This window comes from Nannobrachium achirus (genome assembly GCF_963921795.1).
Source record: "Nannobrachium achirus genome assembly, contig: SCAFFOLD_224, whole genome shotgun sequence".
Classification (NCBI taxonomy): Eukaryota; Metazoa; Chordata; class Actinopteri; order Myctophiformes; family Myctophidae; genus Nannobrachium; species Nannobrachium achirus.
In genome coordinates this window covers 27,684-41,180 of record NW_027664782.1, presented here as the reverse complement: position 1 = coordinate 41,180, position 13,497 = coordinate 27,684, and the positions used below count along the sequence as shown (strand labels likewise).

At 42.4% G+C, this 13,497-nt stretch overlaps 1 long non-coding RNA gene across 1 annotated transcript; it reads left to right on the top strand.

The window, feature by feature from the left end:
* The first annotated feature begins 856 nt into the window (after positions 1–856).
* LOC308280802 lies at positions 857–2,047 on the top strand. The gene is made up of 3 exons (XR_013961783.1): positions 857–959; positions 1,229–1,276; positions 1,529–2,047. It is a non-coding gene; the product is annotated as an uncharacterized lncRNA (long non-coding RNA).
* The last annotated feature ends 11,450 nt before the right edge of the window (positions 2,048–13,497 follow it).

Here is a 13,497-nt window from a genome sequence, read left to right as displayed (position 1 = left end):
TAAATAAATAACAATGAATCTGATCCCAATTCTATTAAACAAAATGATTGACTAAAATGGGATGATGCGATGGGCTGGCGCCCTCCTCAGGGTCTGGGAGCGGCTCACTGCAGATTTAAAAAAAAAGCAAAAAAAAAAAAAAAAAATCCAACAGATGTTACTTCAACTTGGGGGGGGGGGGGGGGGGGGGGAGAATCTGTCCCTTGCTGAATGTACCTCTATGAACCATCGGTCGCTGTGGCTTCCCTGTTCTGCATGGAAATGGGGCTGGTGCCTCTCAGGTCTCCCTGGACCGTCTTGCTACCCATCGCTACACTCTACTATCCCTGTCTCTTTACTGTTAATATACTGTATACAGTACTACACATAAATTAGCACACCGTAGTCTCGCGTGCACTCACCACAAAGTTACTCTGCTGTCTTGACCTATGGAAAGCAGCTGGGAAACCTCGCCGTCATATGTCGGCATTATGTGGCATGTTTGCTGTGTTTTTTGTTTTGTTTTGGTTAATGTTTTCTGTTTTTGTTATGTTTTTGTCATGTTTTTGTTTAGTCCTACTCTTAAAACAGATGTGTTAAAATCTTACACAATTTTTGTGTTAAAATATTCTAACACGTGTTATGTTACATTTACCAATCATGTGTTAAAATCCTAGACACACTCTTTGTGTTAATTCCTATTTTAACACATAAGATAGTCATCACGTGACTTTAACGCAACACGTGTTACATTTACCAATGTTGTGTTAATATCCTAGACACACTCTTTGTGTTAAATACGAATTTTAACACATAAGGTAGTCATCACCAGTATGGCTCTGGTCATCACATGACTTTAACACAACATGTGTTATCTTTTGGGGCTCCACCCACCACAACCGTTGGTGAAGGGTTTTCAGCTTTTTGTCCACCACCACAAGAACAGCTGGAGAAGCTGCAGTAATATCTTCACAGACACGGTAAGAAATATAAAAACGTTTTATTAAAATCATTATTATGTTAAATGCCCAACTGCTGTTTTGCAATGTAGCCTATAAGGTTTAAGCTTATTTAAGAACAGCTTTTTGTGGTTTGCATTGCTGTGGTTACTAGCACAGCTAGCTTAAATCACAGCATAGACAATTTTGCTCATGGAAGCATCATGTTTTGAGTGTGATAAGCTACTTAAGTACTTTTGTACAGCTGTAAACACATTGTTGTGATTTACATGGCTCTGTTTCTTTTTAAGGATCAACCATGGACTCATGTTGCACCTGGTCCAAGTGTTCAAAGGGAGGTATGTGTCTGAGAGAGATGCATAGGTACAATAATATCACATATTGGGCTGATATCAGTGAAAACAGTATTGCTTCATCACTCTAGTCTATATAAACCCTAACTGTATGATTTGTATTTAATTTTTTGCTTATGAATGCACATCTGATATCTTGTGCCTCACTGACATTGTGCAAGCTTCCTTGGTATGACTGAATACCCAAACTCATTAGCATTGCTCTTGTTCAAGCAGTGATATTTCTTTCTTTTAAAGGACAGCTGAGTGCCGGTGCAGCCTGTCAAAGTGGTCAATCGCAGTAGGAGCCATCCAGCCAAAGCTTGTGTGTTTGAGACACCCCAGTACAGCGGCCCAGACAGTACATCAGAGTGGCTAAGGATGTCACCATCCCACTTCAAGATGACTCTCTTGTTGAACACCCAGAACACGCTGAAGGCTGAACACATGGTCCATGTAAGTAATGGGTCAGCACAAGATGACGCAGAAACATCCTCTGACCAGGACACTGAGAAACTAATTTGGACTGGGAAATGGACACTCATATGGATGATCATTGTTAAAGCATAAAACATCTTTGCTTAATAGATAATCTATATCAAATGATGATGCCACTGTCCAATCTTTGATGCAGGATTTTGAAAATGCACAATATGTTTTCAGAGATTTCTGAAAACACTCCCTTGTCAGAACTGGTTGTGTTCTTGATTTGAACTGTGACCTGAGAGGAGAGCACCTCTTTGGGGAGATTATGTTTCCAAATTGTGAAAAGGATGAGGTGATTAATTTGTATTCAAATTGTATCTGTGAAACACTTCGATCGTCTGTATTCTTATATGGTGGAGCGGAATGCTGAGTTGTCTCAATTCTGATGTTTACTCTTATAAACCTGAATTTCCTATTGTGTATTTCAAGAGTTTGCACTTGGTTAGAACTTGGGGAAAAAATGAAATTCAAGAGTTTGCACTACAACTGAGTTTGTTAAAGGAAAGAGTGAGTGTCAATATATTCAATTGTTTACTTTTATGAACCATTATACTTTTATAAACCAAGTCATATTGTGCATTTCAGGAGTTTACACTACAATGAGTTTGTTAAATAAAAAGTAAGAGTTTGCACTGACTATGTTTGTTAAAAAAATTAAATAAAAAATGTTTGTTTAAAAAAAAAGGGGGAAGAAAAAAGAAAACATCTGAAAGTAAAATACATTTGAATAAATGTTACCGGTACTTGAATGTCAAGCAATTGTTTGTTCTTTTTGTGAGCATTTTAGTATTTAGTAGTAAGTAGGCCTACAGCTGTGTAACATTTTGTAAAATAACACACTTTTGTGTAAAATTGTGTAAAAGACATTTAACACATGTAGCTAAGTGTCAAATTTCATAAAATAACACACTAATGTGTAAGATTGTATAAAAAAACATTAACACAGCTATGTTAAAAAATTCATAAAATAACACACTATTGTGTAAAATTGTATAAAAAAATATTAACACAGCTATGTGTAAAATGTCATAAAATAACACACTTAATGTGTAAAGAAAACAACACAGCTCTGTGTTATCTTTGTGTAATCTTAACACATATCGGTGTGTTGACACATTTAACACACAACATGTGTAAAATCTGTCAACACAAAATCAGGTGTTAAAACAACACATTGTATGTTGTCCTTATCTAGACACATGGCTGTGTTAAGAAATAACACATGTTGTGTTATTTTTAACACATCCTTTTTGAGAGTGTAGTTTGTTGTCCTGCTTGCTACGTCTCTCTTTACCTGCACCTCCTCTCACAACACCTTTGACACACTTACATGGGCGCAATTGAATTGCAAACCATTAAGGGTCTAAAGGTTGTTCACATAAACATTAGGAGCATCAGAAACAAAATAGACAACCTCAGAACTTGGGTTACCCTTTACAAACCAAATATCATCACAATATCTGAAACATGTCTACATGAACTAATTTCTGATGCCAGTATGAATATTGCAACCCATTCTCACCCCCTTTGCTTCACCCTCCCGACGCCGTGTCTTTCTTTCCTTTTGGGAGTGACTATTGCGTCTAGGGTGCGACGGAGACGGAGAGTTTTTGGACGAGACAGAGTCTTAGTACGCATGCGCCGACATGTGTTTACTGGAATATTTTTCACTGACGGCCGTCACGGGGAATCGAACCCCGGTCCCTGGATTTGTATTTCCACGCTCTACCGACTGAGCTAACCAGAGTGACTGGGAAGTTACTTTTTTTTTGTGCTTTTACCTTTGACAAAACGTGGAATGCTAACGTAGTCCCTTCTTTGAGCCACATTCGGAGGCGGAAGCAGTCCCCTGGTCAAGATTTACTATTCTGTCCATAACGGCACGTAATTCGGTAACGCGGCTGAGTCGGCTCATGCGGCGTTCCCACCGCTCGTCGCGGCAACTCGGCTCGCTATCGCTCGCCTCGGTGGCGACTCACGGGGGTCATCGCCGCCTGAGACGGCGCCGCTCCGTCGTTTATAGTGGCGTGAACGGTAGCGACGGGTGGCTGGTAAACCAAGAAGCCTTCAGAGCGGTATCGAATCCCGCATCAGGAACTACTTTTTTTTCTTTCTTCTTAGACCACCCAATGCGTCTGTCCCTTGAGACATTAGGCAATCCGTCCGCGTCTATGGTGAGAAGCATTCGGTATTTAAGATCGCGTCAGTTGTATGACGCAATAGGGGTGAGAACCTGTTGAATATTGACAACTATGTTCTCTATCGAGCTGACAGGGATGCTTTTGGAGGTGGACTGGCCACATACGTTGCCTCTAACCTTTTTTCTGAACGTCTCGCCCCTGCAGTAGAGCCAATTCATTTTGAATGCCTCTTTATTAATATTAAGTTTCATAACAAACATCTAACTATTGGCAACATCTACCGGCCACCATCTAAACCAGTTGAATCAACTAAATTCATCTTGTCTACTATAAATTCTTTAAACACACAAAACGAACTGATAGTCTTGGGAGATTTTAACAAACACTGGCCGGGTCATCCTAACACCAATGACAGAAATTTATTTAGGAGTGTAAATCTTACACAGCTAATCAAGGAGCCCACCAGAGTGGACGAGAGGACCGGTTCCTCATCCCTTCTGGACTGGATTCTCGTCACTAATCCTTTGAGGATCATTAAGTCTGGTGTCATGTCTGATTGCTTCAGCGACCATTCAGTTATTTTCTGTGTTTGGAAAATTAAAATCCCAAAGTCTCCCCCTAAATACATCTCACTGAGACAAAGTAAAAATTTGAACGTTGACTCTTGTTAAGTGTTGCCAATAGGTGGCGCCCTTACTCTTACCATTACGGTATTATGTTAAACAGTGTAACGCACGTACAGGATGTGATGTCACCACGTTCTCACAGCGCGCCAGATTATCCCGGTTGGGAGAGAGGGAAACAGCAGTGGCTGTTTACACAGTATTATTTTTGCCAGTAATAAAATATGCCCTGAAGGCTAAAGATTATGAAAGAAGTCTGACTCGCTTATTCTTCACCACGCATGGACACTGCGCACGATACTCAGCTCATCAGGTTATGGGCCCAGGAGGAGTTGAACACGGTCGGAAGAAGTAAACGTGAAGGAATAAACACGGAGCTTCTGTGGACAGCTGTGAGGATAAGTGAGTAAAAAGTCGGAGGACGTTTTTGTGACGGATTACACAATGGCCAACAGAACGGCGACACCGTCTCCGCAGCTCATCTTTGATGGTTCAGAAGACAGGTATGACTTGTGGGAAACCAGATTCCTAGGTCACCTCCACATTCTGAAGTTGAAAGAGACTATCTTAACCAAGTTTATTGGCGGAACTCAAGATCAGCGAGCTGCAGACAAAATAAAAAATGCAGACTGCTATGCTGAACTGATCAGGCTGATAGATGATAAGAGCTTGTCTGTCCTGGATAAAATCATACCTCTCCGATCGACAACAATTCATCTCCATAAATAACTGCACCTCCTCCACTACCCCAGTCACCCAAGGTGTCCCCCAGGGTTCAGTTTTGGGTCCCCTCCTCTTCATTATCTACATCCTGCCACTTGGTCAAATCCTCCATCACCATGGACTTCAGTTCCACTGCTACGCCGACGATACACAGCTATACCTCTCCACCAAAACCATCACAGCAACCACTCACTCCACACTCACTGCCTGCCTCACAGATGTTAAACAATGGATGCAACAAAACTTTCTCAAACTAAACTGTAACAAATCAGAAATCATCATATTCGGTCCAGACTCCCTCACCCGCTCTACCCAGAACTTTTCACTGAACATCGACGGCTCCATTGTTACACCCTCCACCCGTGTCCGTAACCTTGGCATCATTCTCGACCCCACACTCTCATTCCTCCCCCATGTTAACCAGGTCACCAAAACTGCCTTTTTCCACCTCAAAAACATCGCCCGTCTCCGCCCCTCTCTATCATTCTCTGCAGCTGAAACACTCATCCATGCCTTCATTACATCCCGTCTTGACTATTGCAATAGTATCCTCCATGGCACCACCTCCAAAGTCCTCAATAAACTTCAGTACGTTCAAAATTCAGCTGCCCGCCTACTCACCAGCACCCGTTCCAGAGACCACATAACACCAGTCCTCCGCGAACTCCACTGGCTCCCGGTCAAACAAAGAATCCATTTCAAAGTTTTACTCAACACCTACAAGGCACTCAACAATCTTGCTCCACCTTACCTCTCCGACCTCCTCAATCACTATGTCCCCTCCCGCTCCCTCAGGTCTGGTGATGCAAATCTCCTCATAGTCCCTAAGACCAAGTACCGTACCTGGGGTGACAGAGCCTTTGCTTTTGCTGCCCCAACCCTCTGGAATGCACTCCCCAAAACCATCAGAGATGCCCCCACCCTCCAAACCTTCAAAACCACCCTCAAAACCCACCTCTTCCATATTGCATACCCCAGCTAACTCAGTCCACTGTCCTTTTTGATTTCTATTGTTTTTAAATGGTTTTATCCTTTAGTTTTAAAGTGTTTTTCTATTAAAGTTGTTTTTACTTTTTAGTTTTCTCTTGCCCCCTTGTAAAGCGTCTTTGGGTACTTAGAAAAGCGCTATATAAATCTGAGTTATTATTATTATTATTATTATTATAATAAGGCACGAAGCAGCTGATGACGGCAGAAAGGCTCTGAAAATCCTTAGGGAACATTACTCCGGAAAAAGTAAACCAAGGATTATAAATCTGTACACCTCCCTAACCAAGCTACACATGGATGAAGGTGAGAGTGCTACTGATTATATCATAAAAGCAGAGAACATAATAATGGCCCTGAAAGATGCAGGTGAAGCCATGAGTGATGGACTAATAGTAGCCATGGTGCTAAACGGGCTACCAGACTCCTTCAAACCCCTAGCAGTGCATGTAACACAGAACGAAGATAATGTTACTTTTGCTGACTTTAAAAGGAGACTGCGGGTTTATGAAGAGAGTGAGAAAATGAACAAGGCAGAGTCTACAGACAATGTGATGAAGACTCATGTGAAACAAGGAAGAAGACCCACCAGAGCACAAGCTGGCAACAAAAAGGAAGAAGATGTCATGTTTACGTGCTACAGGTGCGGAATAAAAGGACACAAGTCAAGACAGTGTACCAAAAAGGTGTGGTGCGACTACTGTAAAAGTAATACACACCTAGAATCCCTGTGCAAGAAAAAGGGGGCACAGGACGGTGCCAGAAAGGTCGTGGAGGAGCGCGGCAGCGATCAAGAGGACCATTTCTTCAAGGCCCAGGACAAAAAGAGTGAGAGACCACCAGCGAGCGTGAAGATGAAAGGCATCATGGTGGATGGAGGGGCGACATCCCACATCGTGAACGACTTGGAGAAGTTCAAGAGCTTCGATGACACGTTCCAACCTGACACTCATTCAGTGGAGTTAGCAGATGGAACGAAGTGCAGTGGAATAGCACAGAGAAGAGGAACGGCGACAATCAGCCTACTAGACAGCGCTGGACGACAGCTAAGGGATGCTCTGTACATGCCTTCATACCCTCATGACATCTTTTCGGTGGCGAGAGCCACGAATGGAGGAGCGACGATCACCTTCCAGAAAGGGGACAATCGCATGGTCACAAGGGACGGCAGCAGGTTTGACATTCACGAGAGTGGTAATTTGTATTATTTACCAACTGTTCAAGATAATGTTGACCAATGTAATGCATGTCATGATGTACAAACCTGGCACGAAATATTAGGTCATTGTAATTACGATGATGTGCAGAAGTTACAAGGTGTTGTGAAGGGCATGGGGATAAAGGGGAGTGCTGTCAAACCAGCACAGTTATGTGAAGTGTGCACAAAGGGCAAATTTACCCAGTCGAGAAACAGGGAGCCTGACAGAAGGGCTAAGAAACCCTTAGAATTAGTTCACACTGACCTAGCCGGTCCCATGCAAACAACTAGCATAGATGGGCACAAATATGCTCAATCATTTACTGATGACTATCAGGTACCATGATGGTGTATTTTCTAAGGTCCAAGAGTGATGCAGTGCAGGCGACAGAACGCTTTTTAGCAGATATAGCGCCTTATGGGGAGGTCCGGTGTATCAGGTTGGATAATGGGACCGAGTACACAAGTAAAGAGTTCCAGGCACTGTTAATTAAGAATAGGATCAGACATGAGACGTCCGCACCCTATTCACCCCACCAAAATGGCACCGCAGAAAGAGGTTGGCGGACCCTCTACGAGATGGGGAGGTGCTTACTGATAGAAAGTAACTTACCTAATAAGTTATGGAACTACGCTGTACAGACAGCGGCTTATGTGAGAAATAGATGCTACAGCAGGCGTACAAAGAAAAAGCCATACGAGCTATTTGCAGGAAAAGAACCAAACATATCCAAAATGCAAAAATTTGGATCAGTGTGCTACGCATACAAGCAACTGGACAAGGGGAAATTAGACCCTAGGTGTGAGCAGGGTGTTTTCGTGGGTTATGATAAAAACAGCCCCGCCTACCTAGTGTACTATCCAGAAAAAGAAAAGGTTCAGAAACACAGATTGGTTAAGTTCACAACCAGTGTGGCAACAGAAAAAGAAACACAAATGTGTGAGTCATACATGGGGTATGGTGATGGGGAGCTGCACCCCAAGGTCGATGACAGCAGGGAAATTTCTGTTGATGACGATGTTGAAAATGTACCAGGTCAAGGTATGCGCAGTGGTGTTTCTGGAACTTTACCTGAACAGACTGAGAGCACACAGCCGGGTAGAGTTACTGATTCTGTGAACAGAAGGAACCCACAGAGACATAGGAGGAAACCAGCTCACCTGCAGGAGTTTGAGACGGAGGATGCAGTGGGCAAACTGCAGACATGCGTGGACTCTTGCTACAGAGCAGTATGTGACATTCCTCAAACCTACAGAGAAGCTGTAATGTCAAACAGCTCAAGGCAGTGGAAAGATGCCATGGATGATGAGGTAAAATCTCTGGAGGAGAACGAGACCTTCAGCCTCACCCACTTACCCCCTGGCAAACAGGCAGTGGGGGGCAGATGGGTCTACGCACTCAAGAGCAACGTTGATGGATCAGATAAATACAAGGCGAGGTTCGTAGCGAAAGGCTACAGTCAAAAACCAGGGACTGACTACGAAGAGACATTTTCGCCCACAGCCGACATGACAAGTGTGAGAGTGATTATGCAAAAGGCGGCACAAGAGGACTTAGTCCTGCACCAAATGGATGTAAAGACAGCCTATTTGCATGCACCATATATATATACATAGAGCAACCAGAAGGTTATGTGAAAAAATCACCAAGTGGTGAAAAGCTAGTCTGCAAATTGCACAAGTCTCTCTATGGACTCAAGCAGTCCGGTAGAAATTGGAATGCAGTGTTACACACATGTTTAACTGAGAATGATTTTGTACAGAATCCCTCTGATCACTGTGTGTATTCAAGAGAGAAATGTGATGAGAAGGTGATGTTAATTGTATGGGTTGACGACCTTATCATAGCAGCCAGCAACAACAGTGTACTCAACAGAGTGAAACTGATGCTCACTGAAAGGTTTCAGATGAAGGATCTAGGAAAATTGAAGCATTTTCTGGGGATTGATTTTGACCAAACTGAGGGTAAAGTCAAAATGTCTCAAAAGAGATATGTGAACAAAATCCTAGAGCGATTTGAAATGCAGGATTGCAGGTCAAGGGAAACTCCTTGTGAGGCAAAATTAGAGTACACAGAAGACGCAGAAAAAATGACAGATCCCAGAAGGTTCAGAGAAGCAGTGGGGAGTCTAATTTACTTATCCATGTGCACAAGACCAGACATCAGTTTTGTGGTTAGTAGGTTATCCCAGCACTTTGCTGAACCAACACTAGAACACTGGAACACAATAAAACATGTGTTTAGGTACCTCAAAGGTACAGCAGAACAGGACTTATGCTTCAAAAGAAATGAGACTGAGAAACTAGGTCTGAGGGTGTACTGTGATGCAGACTGGGCATCCGATGTGACTGACAGGCGAAGCACATCTGGATTTTGTGTTAGTCTGAGTGAAGGGAGTGCTCTAATCTCATGGAAGACTAGGAAGCAAGCAACTGTTGCACTATCTACATGCGAGGCAGAGTACATGTCTCTAGCATCAGCCATGCAGGAATGTATCTACCTAGAGCAGCTACTCAGCAATATTGACAAATACCAATATGCACAAACAAAAGTATTTGAGGATAATCAAGGTACTATAGCACTAGCCAAAACCCCAGTTCATAGGCAAAGGTGCAAGCACATTGATATCAAATACCATTTCATCAGGGAAACTCTAACCAGCGGAAGAGTGATTTTGGAGTACTGTCCTACTGATCAAATGATTGCAGATGTACTCACAAAGCCAGCCACTAAGTTGAAGTTAAAGAGCTTTGCTCCAGAAATGTTTGGCACTTAAAAGTGCAGTGTGTGTGTTTTTGTTTACATGGAAAAAGGGAAACCATGTCATTGTTTGGTATTTGAATTTTGAATTGTATTTTATTTTGGTATCCCAAAGAGCTAAGTGCGAGTGGGGGTGTTAAGTGTTGCCAAGGTGGCGCCCTTACTCTTACCATTACGGTATTATGTTAAACAGTGTAACGCACGTACAGGATGTGATGTCACCACGTTCTCACAGCGCGCCAGATTATCCCGGTTGGGAGAGAGGGAAACAGCAGTGGCTGTTTACACAGTATTATTTTTGCCAGTAATAAAATATGCCCTGAAGGCTAAAGATTATGAAAGAAGTCTGACTCGCTTATTCTTCACCACGCATGGACACTGCGCACGATACTCAGCTCATCAACTCTTTTATCCATGACTTACTTGGAATTAATTTGAATAGATTCCAACTGATTCCTTCTGTTGAGGACGCTTGGGACTTTTTCCACACTGAGGTCACTAAAGTAATTGATGCACACGCTCCCATCAAGACCATCAGAGTGAAAGGTAGACATTTACCATGGATCAGCTCTCACCTCATAAGACTCTTTAAAGAAAGGGACAAAGCCTGGGCTAAATACCGCACAACTAAAGACCCTGGTGATTGGGAACACTACAGACACCTGAGGAATGTATCTAAAACTGAAACTAGGAATGCAAAATCTAATTACTACAAAAACAATTTCAGCCTTGATTTCCATAATCCCAAACAATTCTGGAATAAACTCAACACTTTTCTCAATAAAAACGACAAAAAATCAATAAATCAATTACAAATCAATAATAATATTATCTCGGACCCTCTACTCATTTCACAAGCTTTCAACAATCATTTCTCCTCCATAGGTGGTTCCCAATGCACTAATTCATACATCACAACTGATCCACCAAGGGTAAATGCTCATACTGGTTCCTTTTCTTTCAAGAAAGTTCTTCCAATGGATGTCTTTCATGCAATATGTGAACTTAAGGATAGCTGTGGCCCTGGTCCTGATGGTCTTGAGGCTAAATATATAAAACTTGCTGCAAACATATTAGCGTATCCTCTCTCCGATTTGTTTAACCTATCTCTGTCCACCTCCACACTCCCCTCAATATGGAAATCTGCAAGAGTCACCCCCATTTTTAAAACAGGAGACACGACTGATATAAATAACTACCGGCCCATTTCCATTATTTGCACAACTACAAAAATATTCGAAAAACTGGTCTTCAAACAATTATCAAAATACATCAATTGTGAAAATATCCTATCTCCCCTCCAATCAGGTTTCCGACCACACCACTCCACAACCACAGCTACTTTAAAGTTCACCAGTGACGTACTTCTGTCGTTTAACAATAGCCAACTTACCGCTGCTATATTCATTGATCTTTCCAAAGCGTTTGACATGGTTGACCACTACCTTCTCCTTGATAAACTATATTCAATTGGTATGCAACGAAGTGCCCTCCTATGGTTTAACGCTTACCTTCACAACAGGCGCCAGTGTGTTGTGTTACAGGACTCTCAGTCAGACTTCCAAATTGTCGAAAAAGGTGTTCCCCAAGGGTCCATTTTGGGGCCACTTCTCTTTTCACTATTTATAAATGATCTACCGGATATTTGTACTCATAGTCAAGTCCAGCTCTATGCTGATGACACCGTTATCTATGCATCGGATAAAAATATTGACGAAATTCAACATAACTTACAGTCTGACTTCAACCAGGTGCAAAAATGGCTAAAAAATAACAAACTCTTACTGAATATGAGGAAGTCCTGTAGCATGCTGTTCGGCCACTCACGCAATGTAGCAAGTTCTTCTGACTTACTGATTAATTTCTCAGACGGCTCTCAATTAGAGAAAGTCGACTCTTTTAAATACCTAGGTATTACACTGGATCCTGAACTCACATTCAAACCACATATTGATCTCACTGTTAAAAAAACCTATGGCAGTTTATGTTCACTCTATCCATCTATTAACTGTTTCTCCTTTGAAGTAAGGAAAAGAATTATATCACAAGTACTACTTCCCATTTTAGATTATGCTGACATTGTTTATCTAACAGCCACTGACACCAATCTCAAGCCTCTCAATGTTCTCTATAACTCCTTATGTAGATTTGTACTAAGATGCCCGTATAGAACACACCACTGCAATCTGTATAGTTCACTTGATTGGCTGCAGCCTAAGGCAAGAAGGCAACTTCACTGGTACCTATTCCTTTTTAAATGTGTACATTTCAACTGTCCATCTTATTTGAAACAATCCCTGGAACCATACACATCACCATATCCACTCAGGAACTCACAACATCCCTATTTCACTGTCCCCCCAAACATAACCACTGTATCTGGACGCAGGGCATTCCACTACAAAGCTCCATCTGACTGGAACAATCTCCCTCTTTCAATCAGATCTGTTACATATTTTGGCCGCTTCAGGACTTCCTTGTACTCACATCTTGAAACAACCTGTTCATGCTTCTAATATTGATTGTATCTGTACTTTCAATTTATTAATTACTATTATTATTGTTATTACTACTATTATTACCATTATTACCCCTATCGTTAAATCGGTCCACGAAGCCGAGGTCCTAGGGCTGGTGTACACGACAAATTTCCAAACCCCGCTGTGTGTTCCCTGGGGGCGTGAAAAATAAGGGGGTGGGCTCTACATGTCCTCTGGGACCCCATCTACGTATGGACACCACTTGTTCGCCCATCCGTCTTACGGATGCTTTTTTATTCCATTTTATTTGTTTTAGGGTCCTATCTTGCAGTTCAAGCCTATTTCCACAGGGTGGCAGGCTACTTTCCCAACCTACTGGAGGTGAACATGCAGGGGCGTCAATTGGGTATGGCAAGCTATGGCAGCTGCCATACCTTGGCTACAGGGGGGAAATAATTAAATGTACTTTTCATCGTGCCTGTTGCTAAGGTATGGCAACATGATTGGTGTCTTGCAAGACACCAGTCATGTTGCCATACCTTAGCCTTTCCTGAACTGACGCCGCTGTGAACATGTGTACACAGCCAGCATATTACTCAATGCCAAACTTTGCACACACACTCCTTGCCTGCGAATCCACAACCTCCACCCCTCCAGGGACCCCCAGGGCTTATCTCCCGATTAGGACACTTTCCAGCATAGTGACATGCAGAACAAACTGTCCATATAGTATGGTTTACATAAAAGTCAGTTGTCTTTCACACACACACACACACACACACACACACACACACACACACACACACACACACACACACACACACATAT